The following is a 20,693-nucleotide window of genomic DNA, read 5'->3' as shown; positions in this document are numbered from 1 at the left end:
GGTAGGATTGGACTGGATGACCTTTAAAGGTCCCTTACCACCCAAACTATGCTGTGATGATAGGAACTTCACCTACTCTTGAGTTCAGCTTGGTGATCTTTTGAGAGGTCATACTCATTCATGCTCTGCAAGCATGTTGGCACAGTAAGCTCTGTAGTATGGAGAGCAAGGCAGGGTAAGCAGACTTCACAGCTCTGCATAATTTAGTTCAAGGATTATATACAGCGTGTATAAAAAAAAGTGACTGTTGCATCACTGAAAGGTTCAGTTCAGTGAAATACATTACCATGAATATTAACCCACTCTTTCAAAGTAACAGTTAGTTGGCTGACAATTCCCTAGCCAGTGATACTAAACAGTATACTAACATTTGGTTGAAGCAGTATGGTAGTCTATACCGCATTATTATATTGAGGTGACTGTTTCATTAACATAATGAGATGTTATTCTTCAGCAAGACAACCAGAACCAATATATAGTTATAATACAGGGACAATTCCCAAGACAAAATTCCCAATGGCAAATAAAAAGAAAAGAGTCTTTAAGATGAGCAGTGAGCTGTAAGTGAAAATACTTCTGTCAAAATCATTTCATTGCAAAGTGGAAGAGTGTCAAGATGGAAGGGACAGCCTCTGCTCATTTGCACCCTGTGACAGGACATGGGGCAACAGCTGTAAACTGCAGCACAGGAAGTTCAGCATGAAGCTCAGCATGAAGAAGAGCTTCCTTACTGTAAGGGTCACATAGCAATGGAGCAGGTGCCTCAGCGAGGTGTTGGAGTCTCCTTCTCTGGAGACATTCAAGACCCATCTGGATGTGTTCCTGTGTGACCTGTCCTAGATTCTAATGTCCTGCTCTGGCAGGAGAGTTGGACTGGAAGACCTCCAAAGCCTCCTTCCAACCCCTAACATCCTGTGATCCTGTGAATTTGTTTTGAATTTGTAGACACACAAGTAAACCTGGAGCTAGATTTTGAAAGCAATCCTTGCTCTATCCTGCTATCATTTAGACATATGCACATTTACTTTTCTATGCATTGTTAAAAAAAAAAGAGAAAGGTGTGTCATCTGTGGTATTTTGGGATTAAGAAAAGATATGCAATGTATGTCCTGAAAAATGACATGGACTAGCAATTTTTTAAATAGATACAGATAGCTGCCAAGTTTAGAAAATTTTGATCTAGAGCCTCTGGCAGAATATTCACAAAAAATGAGATAACAAATACAATTCTGTAGTCTCTAAGCTGCTAGCCTGAATACAAATTAGTGAAAATTACTGCAGTATCCTATTTATTAATGACTGACAAATCCACTGGATTTGATAGGCAGCTGCCTTCCTTCAGACTTTCTATATTATTAGTACACCTATCATACTTTTGCCCATCTACTGGGAGAGGAGGAGAGAATTATTTAGAATCATTTACTAATAATTAGTCTTTCCAATAAAAGAAATATTTCTGCATACAGGTCTTAAAATGTTTTATTGTGCCTAGAAAACAGACATTACTTTGATCATGTAGAAAAGGAAAGTGACAAAATCCCTAAGTTACATGGTTAAAATCAAGGGTATATAGTAGGAAAGTATGAAAAAAAGCATAAATGAGATCTTTCTTCCTGGAGAAAAAACCATTGCCAAATGATGAAGTTATGTATCGATGCTCTGAAAACTGCTAACAGAGAATTTGGGGAAGGCAACGAGATTGTTAACTCCATCAGACACACATGACAAAGGAAAAAAAAAAGTATCCCATGTATAGGGGAATTATCTCCAAAAGGACTGGCTTCTTTTCCATTCTGGCTTCATCTCACAGCTATGTAACTGAGGATGCAAAAGGCGCAACTAGCTTCCTACCACTACAGTAAGCTTCTGAACAAGATTTCTCTAGTCAATTTATAACATGTAAATGTTATAAATTGACTAGAGAGGGACAGAAGGGACAGGAAAAGAGGAGAATTTTGCAACATATAATGATTTTTTTCTTCTTCTTCTTCTTACTGAAACAGCACTATTATATATCTTTAGGGGTCAGCCTAATTTTTTATTATGGGTATAAATCTTTGGATTCTGACCATTAGCACTGACCAAAGTACTGAGTTTGGCTAAAAACACTGATATAGCCTGAACATTAGATGGTAATTCATATTATTCTTTATTTGATTGTTGATGGTATTAAAGTCTGAATAAGAGATTCTTTATCCAGAGGATCAGTTTATTTCCTTCTCCCTCATATCCCTCCTCTGGGAGCAAACTGTGGTTGTGGAAGAGTATTTTGAATTAATTTTCCTCCTGAAAGTTCAATCATTTAAGTATATACAAGTTACTCTGTTTTATATGGGAATAAATAAGTTCAGAATGGTCATTTTGTGCTTTGGAGGGAAATTATTAAGCCTGTAGCTTCTCTGGAGTTGCATCCATGGTCTTGAACCATCATCAAATTTGTCCTTTGCACAATCAAACAGCTTTAAAACAGAATCTTTCATTGTAAAACATCCATGCAGAACCATATGTGCAGAATCTACATATATAGAATCAAAAAAGATTGGAAAATACCTCTAAGATCATCAAGTCAAATCATCAAGTCCAATTATTAACCCAACACTACTGTGGCCATTAAACCCTGCCTTGAGTGTCTACACACTTTTAAACACATCCAGAGGTGGTGATTTTGGCACTTCCCTGGGCAGCCTGTTCCAACACCTGGCCACTCAAGCATTTCCAGGTTCAGCATCCACTCATATGTGTATGAGTACAGCTCATATGCTGAACATGGAAAACAATTGCAAGGTAGAACGATAAGTATCCTAGGACACGGGATGGTAGTGATTGCAACTGCCTAGCCCCATAACCCTTGCTATTCATTAGAAAGGTTGAATTAGTAGTTCTCTGGTGCTGGTGTTAATCTGATCTCTCTACCTCCGCTTCAGAACAGAAGGAAGGGAGTGTTACAGGTATGGTTGTTTAATTGTCTGAAGAAGCCCTTGAAATATCTTCCTTTCGGACAGCCAGTGAATTAATACAAAGTATGTTTAAGTCTGCTACTTTTCTATACACTGTTGGTTTTGCCAGTGGTCTGGATGTATTTTAATTGACTCACAGAACACAGACTTGTAGGTGAAATGCTACCAACTGAAAAAAAAAATCAACAAAGATAGCACATCATCTGAACTCATTAAAACTTATTTCCAACAATCATTATTGATGCTTAGGAGACTCCTGAAATAGTCTCCCTATCAAATTTTATTTCCCATTGTCACATATGCTGAGAAAGCAATAAACCAAAACTTTTTCCCCGAAGTTATAATGACACTTTCTCAGTCTGTTGTTTGGTATTGCCTCCAAAAAACAAGGACACATTTTACAATACTCAGGTTGCTTAATTTATTATTTACAGTGTGCAGAAGTTCACTTGCTCTCCACATACAAGAATTTTAGGTGCCTTGGTATTTTTTATTCTTATGATTTTGTTTAAAAATCAGAGCTTCTGCATGTGTGAAATGCTAAACTTTGTATCAGTGCATGAAGAAATCACCAGCAGAGCATAGTTATTACAGATGATGCACAACCAAATCTTGAAAAGTAGCCCTTATGAAGCATATAATGTAGCTCTCAGGAGGAGGTCCAACTGTCATTGGTTTCTTCAGTTATCTTTGCAGGACATAGTGATAAACCATTTACAAACCTAACTTTTCAGTTGTCAGGTTCGTTTTGGATGTGAGGGTAAACAGCTACAGCAAGGACAGCAAACAGCAATGAAGTGTAAGCCAGATTTACCTAGCACAGATCTCTGCTGACAAACAAATACACAGTAGCCTACCACTCCAAGACCAGAAGGAGCTATTTGCATAGCATTTAACAAAATGGAAAGCACTGTTGGCTTGTTCCCCAAAACAACCTGAACTTTTGAGGTTTACATTGGGGACATACTAAAGTCAACACAGAAGAGTGACTACAGCTTAACTTTGCATTCCTGAAACCTCCTCGTGTAACTGAGGGAGAGGAAGGGAGGCAAATGGGAGCCATAGAGCCTGAGCTGGGATCAAATTAAAAATCTGTTGTGCTCAGAGAGATGGCCCAAAAGAACATCTATTGTTTGTTAAGGAGACTACTCCTACTGACATTAGAACATTTTACTCAGGATCAGAAGAAACTTAACGCTGAATACACAGAGTCAGGCTAGGCTTGGGGCTACAGTACACGAGATAGTTTAGGCCAGACAATGCAAATCTTAGGTAAGGTGTAAGTGAAAATCTATTGCCTCATTATCTCCTTCCCCCCAAAACTGTGAATAATGTACCTAATGGATTCTGTGTCGTCTGGATTTAGTTAATTAGTTAATTCTTCACCAGCAAAATTGGTGGATTTTTGTAATGAGATAAGACACAAAAAGTCCTCTGTAGAGGCTCTAACAACTTCGCCAGAGGCTACTACAGCTCTCAGACTGCATGGTTGTTTCATGGAAGTGAGCTGTAATTAGTTCTTACATCTGTAATGCTCCATTAAAACAAAGAAACTATCAGCACAGCAGTTTTGCTTCAGTAAAGGTAAGATTTTTCTAGTCCATGATTTTATTAGGCAGAAAGCAGCAAGCCTACAGTGAAGTCTGTCTTTACTGGCCTAAGACCAGGGAGCTAACTGCTACTAACACCCCAGAGGAAGGTGGCACTGAATTGATAGAAGCTGTTGAGATTCTCTGCTCTCCCTTTCTGATCTACAATGCTATGATTCTAGAGCTGCTGGAATCAGGTCTGCAGCTGATCATTTTAGTGTTTTCAGACTGTTCCTTGCACTTGTGTTGTTTATAGGACAGCAAAATTCCATAGAGCATGTAAATCTTTTTCCTGAGTATTTTATGTTCTTGTACACGTATATGTGTTTTCCTGTATCTGCCTGCACACATTATTTTCATTCCACCACTGTGTTCTATGTGTATTTACTGAAATATATTTAATTTTACTGCAGGTATAGCAGTGTTTCCATATAAATGGAAAAGGATCTTGAGAGTTCAGATGGTACAGCATGCACAGCCAGAAAGAGAGACTTCCACTATCTTTAAAGCTCTTATTTACTTACTGGCTATATAATAGATGGGGGGTAAGGGGAGGGGGCTGGGGGGTAGAAGTGTGAGGGAAATGCAGGCTTAAAAAGGAAGGGATCATTTACAACAAAGATGAGTATGTTCTACTTCTGTATTGTGTCTGTAATGGGACCTGTCTCTCTGTGTAATAAACCCAAGCAGTAGCATATGCACATCAAATTCCTCCATACACATGGTGTTATTGTATGGAGATTAAATGGGCTTTTTCTCCTCTGCCATTTTTTTTAGGATGCTCAGTAAAGACATGAGAGACCACCTACTGCATGCAACTGCACCATGTTTCCCCCACGGAGACCCTGAACTCTTCAGGCAAAAACACTTTTAAGCTCAATGAATCATGTGGACTTGGCTGCTGTGTCTGCTGCTGCTGCAATGCTTCTAAATGTGTTTGAGAGCACAAAAATCCTTGACTCCAGACCTCGTGAGAAGACAGTGTCTTCCTATTCTGGGTGATGAAATCACTCCAGATGTAGAACATCTATACAGCACTCACAGTTGTCACCTCACAGGATAAACATTTGAAGATATGCCATGCTGTGTTTGGGCACAGGTAGTTTGAGAGTGTCAAGCCCCATGGCCTGCTGTCGGAGGCATTGAGTGATACTATACATCTCTGCACCTTCTTAGGCACAAATGCAAAACTGAAGTGAAGAAGACTTTTAATTCTGTGCAAAAATAGTAGGTAAGGTAGAGGTGGGGGAAGGGAAAAATAGGGAAGGCTAGGTAGATCTATTGATGCGAGTATTCAGCTACAAGGTGAAGAACCTGTGAGGTCATAGAATCCTATCTACATTATTTAATGCTCCTATTCCATGGGGATACACTTGTAAAGATAGAAATAAAATGACATGAAAATAGTTGACAGTTGATTAGTTTTCAAGTTTCAGGATAGATACTCCAGAAAAGCTCCAAGATTTTGTGACACACTGAAAAGTAGGTGATTGTGTGCTGGAAATGTATGGTCGGGCAGTTCCAAATAAAATGAAACTCAACTGTGATTCAGGCAAAAATGAAGTGAGAATGCCATCAAGGTTTCCCTAACACTGCCAGTAAAATACTCATTAAGGAGAATCACACAGTTGCACAGAGAGGAGCAACACATCATTTAGAGGTTCCAGTAAACATTCTTTGTTTCTGTGTATTTCAACCAACTGTATCTTTCATGGGACCCAATTCAGCTGGCCTCAAAGCGAAGCTAAAACACATCAGTTGCTTCCAATCCTTGCAGGCCATATTCAAGACCATTTCTTTGGGATGTTATGGGACCTTGTGCAAACCTCTAGATGGGGTTTATATGTATTTATAAGCAGAACATAATATCAAACTGATTCTCTTACAAAAGCCCATTGAAATTTGCAATGAAGTCTGAGAAATATTCTTCTTTCTTCATCTGGAGAGAAATGAACTTGGCAGCATATATAGCTCTGAATAGCAATCTACATGTAAATCAGCAGCAGCCCCATGACCTGAAAAGCCTTCTGTGTGTCAGTAACACTGTATTATCTGAAGAGGAATATCTTCAGCCAAAAGATGGGGGAGAAAATACATATTGATTAAATTGTCGATGTGTTTTTGGCAGTACAAACCCTCAGTGGAAAATGAGAGCCTGGCTCCAGGAGAATGTGGCTCAGAGATCTGCAACCAACACAACATGTCATTAGGGCTGCCCTCTTCCACCCTTTGTGTTCTTAAGCGATGGTTTTCAACAGAATATTGTGATTTAAAAGAAAATATTCTCACCTCCCACAAGAATACACTTTTTCCTTGTGTAAAGAATATTGCTATCAAAGAAGCTGTTATTTTTTTTATATAACATTCTCCACAATTTGTTGCTTTACTCTAATATTTATTATTTATTTTTGAGGGTGTGGGGCTGTGGATTTCTTTTAAGTTTTAAAAGGGAAGACAAGTTCTGCTTTGAAGTTTATGAGTTTGACTGTAATGCAAACTATGATCGTTTCTTACAGTGCATGATCTGTGCTGTCAAGAAAGTACAATTTACCTGTTGATAGAAAAAAGTTGTTTTTTCAGTAGGGAGTATTTTTATGAAGTTATCTTTTTCTTTACATTGCAACTCTGCAGCTAACAATCCTTTTACTGTGAAATAGCATTGACACATTCTTGTTACTCACTACAGGGGATATTCACAACTGCCTGCTTCACGCATATAAATTAGGCATCTTTAGTTTCTCTGATTTGCTTTCCTGGTTGGGTTGGCCTCATTTCACAGACTGCAAAAACGAGCTTTGGCTTTTACCTTTGGTCCTTTGACTAGACCCTGCCTTAAATCTCCCAAGCAAATGGTTTCAATGTTCATTCCTCTCAAGTAAGGTAATTAACATTGCTTGCTACTGAATGTTGTTCATCCTCAATGAATCTACAAAGTTCAAACAGCAACCTGTTAGCCACTCATTTCTTGTGTTCTTCATGCAATCATTACATCACACCACAGAGTTATCATTTTAAGGTCATCAGAGGTTCCCACTGCTGAGTTTGGACTCCAACAACCTGTGCATCCAACAACCACATGCATCAGCTTGCCATGTCAAGTATCCCTCTCCTGTCTAATGAGGACAGGCTGAGAGAGTTGGAGTTCACCAGCATGGAGGAGAAAAGGCTCTGGGACATATTATTGCATATTATTGACTATATGAAAGATGGGGGTGGCCTTTTAAGCAGGATTATTGTGGTAGGAAAAGGGGTGATGGTTTTGAACTAAAAGAGGAGAAATTGAACCCAAATATAAGGAAGAAATTTTTTCAGTGAGGGTGGTGAGACACTGGCCCAGGTTGCCCAGAGAGGTCGTGGAAGTTCCATCCCTGCAAACTTTCAAGGTAATCTTAGGGCTCTGAGCAACCTGATCTAGGGGAAGATGTCCCAGCTTACTGTAGAAAGGTTGGGGTAGATGACCTTTAGACGTTCTTTCCAACCCAGAGTACTCTGTGATTCTATAATATGAAGAATCAGCAACAGTACTAACTCTGACCATTTCAAAAACAAATTCAGCTTTGCTTATGCAGGTATTTTCAGAATCTGATTTTTACTTTTCTTTCTTTCTCCTTACTTTTTGAGTCAGGAGAAGGTTTGCTGAGGTCTGCCCATATTCTTAAATGGTTTAAAAATTGTGTGGCTAGTGATTGTAATAGCTTCAAAGTGGTTTGTGTTGGCACAAAAAGATTCCTTCCTTTAAAAATGACTGTTCTCTGTTTCAGCTTGTGCTCAAAACAATGCTTTTCTGATTTAATCTAGTTCTATGAGAATCATTGTGTCTGCTCTTCTCCCCCTTAATGGTGACTACACTGTGACAACTTGAGGAGAAACATCTGAGTTTCTGTGCAGCCCCTAGATCCAGGCAAATACTTCTTCATCCAAATTCATGACTGGCAGGCACTGTTTCAGATGATGAGACGTGGGGTTGACAAGCATGGGGAAGCAGCACAGTTTCTATCCTGAGAAGTCCTGAGAAGCAGCACAGTTTTTATCCTCTTCTCCCAGGCAACCAGCACCAGAACAAGGGGACACAGTCGCAAGCTGCACCAGGGGAGGTTTAGACTAGAGGTGAGGAGGAAGTTCTTCACCAAGTGAGTCGTTCATCATTGGAATGTGCTGCCCAGGGAGGTGGTGGAGTCACCGTCCCTGGAGGTGTTCAAGAGAAGATTGGACGTGGCACTTGGTGCCATGGTCTAGTCATGGGGTCTGTGTTGATAGGTTGGACTTGATGATCCTCGAGGTCTCTTCCAACCTTAGTTATACTGTGATACTGTGAAGAGAGCAAACAAGTCTGCTGCTCTATTCTTCCCTCCCTTTGCTCTGTTTTGTAGATCAATATACTAGGTAGTGGTTTGTGACCCAAATTATTATCTACATCTTCACACTGTGGACTGCATGTACCAAAAGTGCACAGTCCTCTCTAGCATTAATGAGTCAATATATTTATATATATGCTGGGCTAAACTGAAACAGAACAGTTTTTTCTGTTGTTTCCTTATACAAAATTAGATCTGTTCCTTTAGTTATTCAAAGGTGTGACAAATGTGAGTCCCTTATCACATAATCACGGAATCACAGAATCACAGAATGTTAGGGGTTGCAAGGGACCTTGAAAGATCATCCAGTCCAACCCTCCTGCCAGAGCAGGATCACCTAGAGCAGGTCACAAAAGAATGAGTCCAGATGGGTTTTGAATGTCTCCAGTGACAGTCTCCACAACCTCTCTAGGCAGCCTGTTCCAGTGTTCTGTCACCCTCACAGTGAAATAATGTTTTCCTTATGTTCATATAGAGCTTTCTGTGTTCCAGTTTGTACCCTGGGAAGAGTTGTACACTGAGAAGAGTCTGGCTTTGTCCTCCCAACAATTGTCTTTCATGTGTTTGTAAACATGTAAGAGGTCACCTCTCAGTCTCCTCTTTTTCAAGCTGAAAAGCCCCAGCTCCCTCAACCTTTCCTCAGAAGGGAGATGTTCCACTCCCTTAATCATCTTTGTGGCTCTGCACTGGACTCTTTCAAACATATATTATCTGTAAGATTTCTTTTTTTTATGACCTCTAATGAAAATTCTCAAGTAACAATTGTTTCCTAGAATGTTGAAAAGGGTATTGTGCATCCAATTGCATGACTAAGATGCTCTGAAAGTCAGTATCCATTTAATCCAGGGGAACCTCCCATGCCTTTCACACATAATGCTACTTTCTGGAAGTCACTGTAGCCAAGGTTCAGTAAAACATGAGCATATGGGTCACACTGGAAACCAGTTTCTAAGTTATTGATAAACTGTTATTTTTAATTTCCTAACAGGAGAATAGTAAATATGTGATTTACTTGTCTAAGAGCTTCCATCATATTACTCATGTACAAAGAACATTCAGTCACACAGATGCAGAAACCACACAGGCCTGAATATGAATTATTTCTGAAAATCTGAATTATGGCTGTGAATAAGAAGTGACATAATCACTGGGAAAAATAGAGTAAATGCTGCCATGATAAATGTTCTTGATGATGGGAATTACGCAGAATTGGTTAGTTTGAATCACTGAGCTAATTATGAGAGGCTTCTGATGTACGTGATGTTTATAAGATCTTAAAAATAAATCTTACCTCCCTAGAAAACACATATTTTGTTTTTTTATATCCTGTCTTCATTAAGCACTGAATGACCTGGTGATATAAGGTATTATAAGTGACATTTTAAAAGTGAAGACTTCAAAGAGAAGTTATGCTAAAGCTAAACTATCTGTTCCCTCATTATGCAGTTGTCATGAGGAGAAAATAACTGAAAGGTAGATTTCCCTTCATAATTTCACATTTCAGAGTCTGAGGTCACCAAATGCAGCTTGAGATGGACAGCGACAGCTGCAAGTACTTAACAAGTGAACTAATTTTAGAATATTTTAGGGCAAATCGGAATTATAATGCAGTTCTGTATTTCTTAAGGCAAAAATTGGAGGGCTGCTTTTCCCTTTTCTAGACGCACAGAGAGAGGTGTGTGGGGGAGAGAGTGATATCATATATGCAGACATAATTATGTAGATATTCCTGGCAATATATATTTTAAATACACACATGCATATATATATGTGTATATATATATGTATGTGTGTATGCAAATACGTATTTGGAGACAAAAAGGGAGGCAAGAATTGTTTTCATTCTGGTGTTATAAGTCATTTAAAAGCTGGATAAAATAAATCAATTCTGTTAAAAAGCAAAAAGAGGATTAGGGATCCACAAATCATCTCTAAATGTCTGTATTTTCTTTGCTTAATAGAAGTAACATATTCTTAGGGATACAAGCTGGGGGTCGTGCAGATCTATTGACATCTACAATTGTTACCCTCAGGGTTGCGAACTCAATTCCTACGTGCCTTTGCAGTGGGATCCAGTGCAGAGCGTTATCGCCGTCACCAGAGAAATGGTACCGTCAACAATTGCCCGTGTGATTAGGCACTTATCTTTTGATGTTCAGTTACCTTCTGCTTGTTAACCTTGTCAAGGAGGGGCAGGGAGGAGAGCACCAACCGAATGAAACCTGCAGTAATTACTGTAATTCGGAAAGAAATATATTCACTGGAGGCAGGCAGTTCCACCCTCACAATCAACCTTTCCGCAACTCAAGGAAAACACAAACATGGCCTGGCTCAGACAAATTAGGCATGAACAAATGTTGCACATTAAATGAGTTAAAGGACCTTGCTGAAAATTGCAAGGGCTGCTTAGGGAAGCAATGAATCCCATCAAGGCAGGAGCAGGCAAAGAAAGTGGGCTTTGCACAGAGACTTTCATATATATTTACCGTACTTGCTTATCTTACCCAAGGCAATTCTGGGCACAACTTTGTGAATGTATTAAGATGATAATAGTATTGTGTTCTTTGGGAGACATTCAGGGGGAGATTAAAAAAGATCATCAGCTCAATGCTGAAAAGCTGCTACTTCTAATAGTAATATCTGGCTTGTCTGCAGCACTTTCCAGCAATCTAATTTCAAGCGTCCTACAAAAGTAGTTAGAAAGACACAAACCAGTTAAGATCATTCAGAAAATGAAGAAACATTTGAAGTTAACTTGTAAAAAAACACTTAGCTTTTAATAAATACTTTTCTTCAAGCAAATACAATCTTCAATGTAAGAGTCACATTTTGTTTTCTCTGGCTTTCTCCACAGCAAATTCCTATTTCACAGCATATGCAAAGATCTATAGCAGAAAGAATTATTCCTACCTGAGCTGGCAGATGGAGTCAGGGAGCAGTATAGTTCCCCTGTGATCCAGGAGGAAGTGGTTAGAGACCTCCTTAGCTGCTTGGATGCCCTCAAGTCCATGGGACAGGATGGGATCCATCCTAGGGTGCTGAGAGAGCTGGCAGATGAGCTGGCCAAGCTGCTCTCCACCATTTTTTAACAGTCCTGGCTCACTGGAGAGGTCCCAGATGACTGGAAGCTGGCCAACGTGATGCCCATCCACAAGAAGGGCTGGCTGGCTGAGCCAGGGAATTACAGACCTGTCAGCCTGACCTCAGTGCCAGGCAAGATTATGGCACAGGTCATCTTGAGTGCAATCACACAGCACTTACAGGATGGCCAAGGGATCAGGCCGAGCCAGCATGGATTTAGGAAGAGCAGGTCCTGCCTGGCCAACCTGATCTTCTATGATCAGGTGACCACCTGGTGGATATGGGGAAGGCTGTGGATGTAGTCTACCTGGACTTCAGCAAGGCCTTTGACACCATGCCCCACAGTAAACTCCTGGCCAATCTGTCAGCATGTGGCTTAGACAGCAGCACTCTGTGCTGGGTTAAGAACTGGCTGGAGGGCTGAGCCCAGAGAGTGGTGGTGAATGATGCCACATCCGGCTGGCAGCCAGTCACTAGTGGTGTCCCCCAAGGATCAGTGCTGAGCCCCATGCTCGTTAATATCTTTATTGATGATCTGGATGAGGGCATTGAGTCCATCATCAGTAAGTTTGCAGATGACAACAAGTTGGGGGCAGGTGTTGATCTGCTAGAGGGTAGGAGAGCTCTGCAGAAGGACCTTGAAAGGGTGGACAGATGGGCAGAGTCCAAGGGCATGAGATTTAACACATCTAAGTGCTGGGTTCTACACACTGGCCACAACAACCCCATGCAGTACTACAGGCCTGGGTCAGAGTGGCTGGAGAGTTGCCAGGCAGAAAGAGACCTGGGGGTACTGGTTGACAGTAGGCTGAACATGAGTCAGCAGTGTGCCCAGGGGGCCAAGAGGGCCAACAGCATCCTGGCCTGGATCAGGAATAGTGTGGCCAGCAGGAACAGGGAGGTCATTCTACCCCTGTACTCTGCATTGGTTAGGCCACACCTTGAGTCCTGCATCTAGTTCTGGGCCCCTCAGTTTAGGATAGATGTTGAGTTGCTGGAATGTGTCCAGAGAAGGACAACAAAGCTGATGAGGGGTTTGGAGCACAAGCCCTATGAGGAGAGGCTAAGGGAGCTGGGGTTCATTAGCCTCGAGAAGAGAAGACTCAGGGGAGACCTTATTACTGTCTACAACTACCTGAAGGGAGGTTGTAGCCAGGTGGGGGTTGGTCTCTTCTCCCAGGCAGCCAGGACCAGAACAAGAAGACAAAGTCTCAAGCTATGCCAGGGGAAGTTTAGGCTGGATGTTAGGAAGAAGTTCTTCATAGAAAGAGTGATTGGCCATTGGAATGTGAGAACACCCAGGGAGGCGGTGGAGTCACCATCACTGGAGGTGCTTAGGAAGAGACTGGATGGGGCACTTGGTGCCATGGTTTAGTTGATTAGATGGTAGGTTGGACTCAATGATCTCAAAGGTCTTTTCCAACCTAGTTTATTCTATTCTATTCTATTCTATTCTATTCTATTCTATTCTATTCTATTCTATTCTATTCTATTCTATTCTATTCTATTCTATTCTATTCTACATTACTGTATCTCCTCTGGATCATCAGTACTGCTAAATGATCCTGTCTGCAAGAAACATTCTCTTTTTATATGCATTAGCCTTTCTTCCTACTACATTTATGGGAGAACCAGTGGAGATTATTTTACTTTAAACTGTAATGACAATGGATTTGCTCCATTTTGCTTTTTCCTCAGCTTTTACATGAGAGCAATTAGTATAGAACAATACTATGATAGTTGTTTTTTTTTTATCCTAGTCTTTAGTCCATTCTGAAATAAAAAGTGAAAGCAGGAACACAGTAAAACCTGTGGGGCTACCAGCATTGTTTGAAGGTGGAGTCAGCAGATGAGAGGGGAGATTGCCATATGAATTGTAAAATATGCATATTTGTAAATATGCTCTGAATACAAAGGTTAAAGAGAGGACATGCTGAGCTAAGTCACAAAAGCATTATGAAGGGATGGTGGAAATACAGATCATAAGGTGCCATGTTTAGCATATATCATGCAGCGTGTAATACATAATAAGGGTTATTCACCGAGCGCTTTGCTGCAGCCTGTAACCTCTCTGCAATTAAGAAAAAAAATAAATTTTACAAAGTGGGACCAATTTCCATCAGGGTGAGGCTGTCCCCTCCCTCACTTGTTTATTTTTAAATGCATGATGATCACATGCTAATTGTGTCGACCTGTTACTGTGAATGACAAATAACCGCTTCCAAAAGGACATTATGGCTAACAGCTCTTTAGGGGTCAATTTTGTTCCCCATCATTAAAATCCCCATTCTGTACAGAATTAGGAAATATAGTCTTGCCACAGTGGCTTGCTGTCCAAAGAATAAATAGAGCATGTTGAATTAGGGGTGAGCAAGTGTTGTCATGAAAGTGATCTGCACTGCACTGGCTAACAAAGGTACTGAGGGAAGCTGTTGCTTGGAGACATGGAAGAATTTGGGAAGGGAAGGGGAGGGGTTGGGTATGGCCGGCCCACATGCTGCAAGGATTTTAAAGGTTATTCCACCTCTGAATTTACTCCAGTTCACAGTTATGCCTATACTGGATTTTGATCTGTGTAGAGCTTGCTTTGCTGGTATTTCAGGACAGGAGAAAGCTCTGTTCTTTTGTCACCTTAGTGATGACCATCATCTTAGCCACAAAGGGCCATGAAAATGGTGAAGTGACTGATGCATATCTCTTACAAGGAAAGGCTCTTAAGTCTGGAAGAGAGAACACTGAGAGGAAACCTTATAAATGCATACAAAGATCTAAAGACATCATGAGGATCAGGGCTCTTTTCAGTGTTGGGCAATAGGTATAAGCTAGAACATAGGAGGTTTCACTTGAACTCAAGGAATAGCTTTACTATGAGGGTACCTGAGCCATGGGACAGGCTGTCTAGAGAGATTGTGAAGTCTGCTTCTCTGAAGACTTTCAAAACCCACCTGGATGTGATCCTTTCAGACTGCTTTAGGTGTACTTGCATTGTCAGGAGAGGATGGACTAGATGATTTCTGGAAGTCTCTTCCAATCCCAACTATTTTGTAATTGTGTAATCTCATAAGGCTCTGCCAGTGAGCTGGCATCTTAAGCAGGACAAGACTACAACTGCACAGTACACTGGCAGAGCTTGCCTGTATTTGCTGAGAAATTACATGTGGCTGTGTCCCCAGCTTGGGTAATCACATCCTTCTTTGAGGAGTATCTGGCACATCAGAGAACCTATCTGGAGATGATTAGTATCACACAGTTTCAGTCACTAGTGAATTACTCCTTTGTCCAGTTTCCCTATTTCTGAAAGATATCTGAGAAATAAAAGGAAGACATAAAACTGAGAAAATGAATAGTGAAGAGGAAGAAAAGTGTAATTGCATCAGGCAACTGAGGGTAGTATGTTGAGAGATATTAATGTATGTTAGGAGATGAAACATATTGCTAGCTTTTCTTTAAAGAGAGAGATTGAAACATGAATATTATCCCTTGAGCCATGTTTAGACAGTAAGATTAGGAAAAGATGATGAAAATGGATGTTCTGTGATGAATTGGTCAGGGATGTGGTTTAGTGGTAAGCCAGCAGTGTTAACATTTGAGCTTCATATAATTGTAGAATGGCTTAGGCTGGAAGGGACCTCAGAGATCATCTACTCCAATCCTCTTGCTATGGAGAGAAACCCTCTCAGCTAGACTCTTAAAGATCGCTTCCAAACAAAACAGTTCTGTGATTCTGTGAGTGTGTAAAACAAGGATGAAGAACTAGTCTGACAACCTATATGGTCAATGAAGGTGCAGTACATGTCTGGAATTGCTATTTTTTCTATGAATTAGAATTTGCCACAAGAATCCAGTCTGGGCCGAATCTTGTGGAAGCCGAATTTATTTATTTTTGCCACTTTGAAAGGGGAAGAGGGATCAAAATACAACCTGAAAAGGATCCTTCAAGAGGTGAGTGCAGAGTGCTGACACATTCTGCAGCACGCAGTGGGAGCCAAGATAACCCCAAGAGAGAAGCTAAAGCAGCAGTGGATTTAATGGCATGCAGCTAAGATGCTGGACATGACTTTTGTGTTTGTGGAAGGAGAGGAACAAATACACATTTAAACTATTAAATAAGAACACCTGAACTGAGCAGCTTGACTTAGGTGCCTGGTGTGTGCTAGCTGGATACAATCCTTACACAGCTAATGTCAAGAGAGCAATATCTGCAAAGGCAATTCACCTCATCCTATGACACATGATGAATTATGCATTTATTTTTGTTCTAGCTTGTCCTCTACTGCCCTTCATCATAAAATACATCCAAGAATTCAACCTATCACAATCTGAGTATCAAGTAGAAATCTGGTCTTTCTATGGTAGTTTAGGTCCAGCTCTTCAGAGTTAAGATGCTTGTACAAGGACATAGATTCCTAGATAATTAAAAAGTATACCAAAAGTATTACTTGAACAATCCACATGCTTAGTTTCCTAATATCATTCATTAAAATGAATGTAATGGCAGTGCTACCACTACAACATTAATTTCCTGAAGTTCATGTAAAAGCATCAGGGATTAGGCACAACATACTGTAGTGTATCTTGGGATGCTGTGGAACTATATTTTGGAACTAAGAAGATAAAATCACTATTTTACTAATTCTCCAGACTCCTTTTAAATTATCACAAACTGAGTATCTGAAGGGGGCCTACAGGAAGGCTGGAGAAGGACTTCTCAGGATCTCAGGGAGTGATAGGACTAGGGGGAATGGAATGAAGCTGGAGGTGGGGAGATTCAGGCTAGATGTGAGGAGGAGGTTCTTCACCACAAGAGTGGTGAAACCCTGGAATGGGTTGTCAAGGGAGGTGGTCGAGGCCCCGTCCCTGGAGGTGTTTAAGAGCAGGCTGGATGAGGCTCTGTCCAGCCTGATCTAGTGTGGGGTGTCCCTGCCCATGGCAGGGGTATTGGAACTAGATGATCCTTGTGGTCCCTTCCAACCCTGAATGATACTATGATACTATGAAACTATGAAACTATGAAGTAGTTACCAATCTGCTCTTCTGCTGTCTTTGCCAGAGCAACTTATTAGTATAACAGTGTCCTTCTAGGGTTAAATTCTATGATTTTTTATTATTTTTTCTAAGAAACAGAAGAATGGGATTCAATCCCACATGTTTTTCTGAAGTTTTGAATTGCTTCAGCACAGGTCTAGTGACAACACTGAAACACTTCCGTGGCAGTGGATTTGTTACACTATTTAAAATGAAAAGTAGAGCTGTCTAATGAAGTTAAAAAAAAAGAAAGAGGCAGTCAAATGTAAACCTTGTCAATCACATAGATTAACAAGGGTAGGAACAGTACCTTCAAAATGCTGTAAGTAATCAAAAAGACAGGAGTTTTTGGAATGTTTTACCGCTCCGGAAAAGCCGTTTTCCTCACAGGAAAAAAAAATAAAATCATTTTAAAAGAAAATGTTTCTTTAAAGATTCTTTCACCCCAGAGCAGGAATGTGCTTATCTTTTATTCATATTATCTGTAGAGCTTGTCACATTTGTATCCATATCTTAGGAGCATTCTCTCCTCCATTGAAATAGCCATAAAGTGTCAGCCAGTGGTTTTTCAGCTGGCAGCAGGTCAAAAAAACCATGGACAATAGGAAATGCATATTTATATAATAATAGTTAGCAGACCTTACATATTAGGGTCACTTGGTCACTGTACCAATTTCTCTTACACTTTCATTTCTACTGCAGAGCTGCTTTGTGCAGTCACCTGCATGAAGCCTCTCTAGAGCGAGTGAGTACAATGCTGTTACCAGCACCTTTCACCCTAAAACAGTTCTCTTTACATTCACTTAGGCTTCAGCAGTGACAGCCATCAGCTTTTGCCCTAAACATACACTTAGCTTCAGTGATTCCTCAGTGGGGAAAGAGACCTGTATGTTTACCATCTGTATTTTCAATGCTGGCTACTTGAGACTGTGCTTATTTTTCTGGATCTTGACATCGTGATCCCAGCAGAAGGGTGCAAATATTGAACAAAGATAATAGCTAGATTTTGAATGTTTAGGGATGATTTAAGTTGGATATTAGGAACAATTTCTCCACCAAAAGATTTGTCAAGCCTTGGAACAGGCTGTCCAGGGAAGTGCTGCAGTCACTGGAGATAATTAAATGCTGCTTAGATGTGGTGCTGAGGGACATGGCTTAGTGGTGGCCTGGGAGTGCTGAGTTAACAGTTAAGACATGATGGTCTTAAAGGTCTTTTCTAATCAAAACTGTTCTTATGATTCTACATGGAACATAAACTGGTGTAGTGACTTACTTAATTCAGTAGCTCTGTAGGAGAAGAAATGTAATCCATTAAACCCAAGAAAACTAAATAATCCCAAAAGCAAAAATTACTTTGTCTTATCAAAATCTCTGTTTCAGAAAAAAATGGTGGGAAAGGAAGTTACTGGGTTGATGGTTGGACTTGATGATCTTAGAGGTCTTTTCCATTCTTAATGATTCTATGATTCTATACTGGATTTTTAGATTTTTGAGAGCAGAATAAAGAAACATTTTCATCTTGAAATAGCTGGAGGTCTTCAAGTGTAAAACTGTAACCAAATAGGTACGGACAGATTAAATTAAAACCCAGTATTTTCCCTGAGAGAATTCTTTGGTGTATGAGGCAAACAAAAAGTCTCTATAAAAGAACAAAAAGCTGTTAGCATATGTGATTCTTGATCTTTTCCGAAATGTTAGACTCCAGGATGAAAGCAAACACAGGAGATCTCTCCTCAGAAGATATTCTTTTAATTAAAAACTGGGTTAGAATATGCATCAAATTACAACCTCTAGCTATCTCTCCTAATAACACAGGAAACTTTCCTTGGGAAGGAAAATCTAAAGCTGTGATGATGACAAAAGGGTGAGCACCTCTTGTATGGAGATAGACTGAGAGAGTTGGGACTGTTCAGTTTGGAGAAGGCTCCAAGGACGCCTTATGGTAGCCTACCTAAAGGGGGCCTACAAGAAAGCTGTTGAGAGACTTGTTGAGGTGTTGGGTAGTGATGGGACTAAAGGGAATGGATCCAAGCTAGAGAAGGGTGGATTCATATTGGATGTTAGGAAGAAGTTCTTTACCATAAGGGTGGTGAGACACTGTGGCAGGTTGTTCAGGGAGGTGGTGGAAGCCCCATCCCTGGAATTTTCTAAGGCCAGGCTGGATGTGGCTCTGGACAACCTTATCTAGTGAAAAGTGTCCCTGCCCATTGCAGGGGGGTTGGAACTAGATGATCCTTGAGGTTCCTTCCAATCCTGACAATTCTGTGATGGATATGCGCAACATCTCATTCCCCCTCAGCCTTGTTTTGAGAATTTCTGTGGGACCATAGGCTTCGAAGAGTAACAGGGAGCTGTTTTCCTGGAATATTTTAGGATAATACATATGGCTTCATGAAGGAAGAAAATTGTTATTTCTGTGAAGAACAAAGTGTTGTAAGTGACCTTAGAAACCAAAGGGTTTCTTTGCTGTCAAAGAAATCAATAACGTAGCAGTGTGTTTGGATATCAGAAATCCAGTGTTCATTCCTGTGATCTCTCAATTCTGTCAAATGAGCTGTTGAGACCAAATTCTCTTGTATGAGGAAATTTAATTGTCTGGGAACATTTATTTGTGTTTTACCATGGTGACACTTAAAATATTTTCAAGTTTCATACAGCACAGAACTGTAATCTGTAAGTACCTTGTAAAAATAACTGTAATTAGTGAACAGACTCATCACCTACCTTCCTGTCATTAATGGCATAATTACAGAACTCTTGAAAACAGACCTTTTTTGAAGGTGGTCAAGAGTCTTTGTTTGATGAGGAAGATTTAAGAAAACTTGGAAAACAATAGAAGTTGATTTATGTTTAATGTGATTTTATGTTAATTTAGTGTTGGATCAAGTCTAAGTTACTGGTGTCTTTAGTCTGAATGATTTTCAAAGGTATGTAAACATTTTTGAAGTCATGGTGTTCAAAAAATGTGTAGACTTGGCACTTTGGGATATGGTTTAGTGGATTTGGTAGTGTTGTGTTGATGGCTAGACTTCATCTTAGAGGTTTTTTCCAACCTTAAGGATTCTATGGTTCCACACCCATCAATTAACAACATTAGTTTAGTAACAGGAAGGTAACCTTGGAAGCTTTTTTCCCCACTAATGTAAACTTACCTACAGAAGTCAAATAAGTGTTGCTTGAGGGATCATCTTTAGGAGGGGGATCTTTGCAATCACCAATCTGTTACTTCCAGTTGCAGAATAGAGCTCAAAGAAAATGGGGCATAAAGCTCTTCTTTCTTTTTCTTCCTCCCAGGGAGGATTGATGCAGCTGCTGTTTCATGGCAATAGTTTACAGTATCATCAGCTTCCACATGTGGCCATGTCTTATCCAAACAATCAGCAAGTTTATCAATATGCAAAGCAAACAGTGAAAGACACAGTGTGAATCTCTTTAGAAGTTCTTTGGGAATGAATAAATATTCAGAGTAAATAGTTCCTGGTTTGATAATTGGTAACTAGCTTCCATAATATGAAAATGTATCTAGTAGATCTGAACTAAGATCACCAAAATACTTCACAGAAGGACTTTTCAGAGAATTATAATGATAATGGCATTTGACCACCTTTGGGGAGGACTCTAAACAGCAATTTAAAGGTTACATGTCCCATCTCACCCTTCTGAGCTATTTATTCATGCATTTTTCA

General features: G+C 40.1%; 1 long non-coding RNA gene across 1 annotated transcript in view; it reads right to left on the bottom strand.

The window, feature by feature from the left end:
* LOC137458646 (uncharacterized) overlaps positions 1-20,434 on the bottom strand; it is a 31,991-nt gene extending 11,557 nt beyond the window's left edge. Inside the window, exon 1 of the long non-coding RNA XR_010991874.1 lies at positions 20,160-20,434. This is a non-coding gene — a long non-coding RNA (uncharacterized lncRNA). The remainder of the gene's footprint in view (positions 1-20,159) is intronic.
* Between the last annotated feature and the right edge of the window lie 259 nt (positions 20,435-20,693).

The sequence above is a fragment of the Melanerpes formicivorus genome, unplaced genomic scaffold (assembly GCF_026170545.1).
Source record: "Melanerpes formicivorus ecotype bairdi unplaced genomic scaffold, bMelFor1.0.p_v2 SCAF_265, whole genome shotgun sequence".
Taxonomy (NCBI): domain Eukaryota; kingdom Metazoa; phylum Chordata; class Aves; order Piciformes; family Picidae; genus Melanerpes; species Melanerpes formicivorus.
This window is presented reverse-complemented; position numbering and strand designations above follow the sequence as displayed.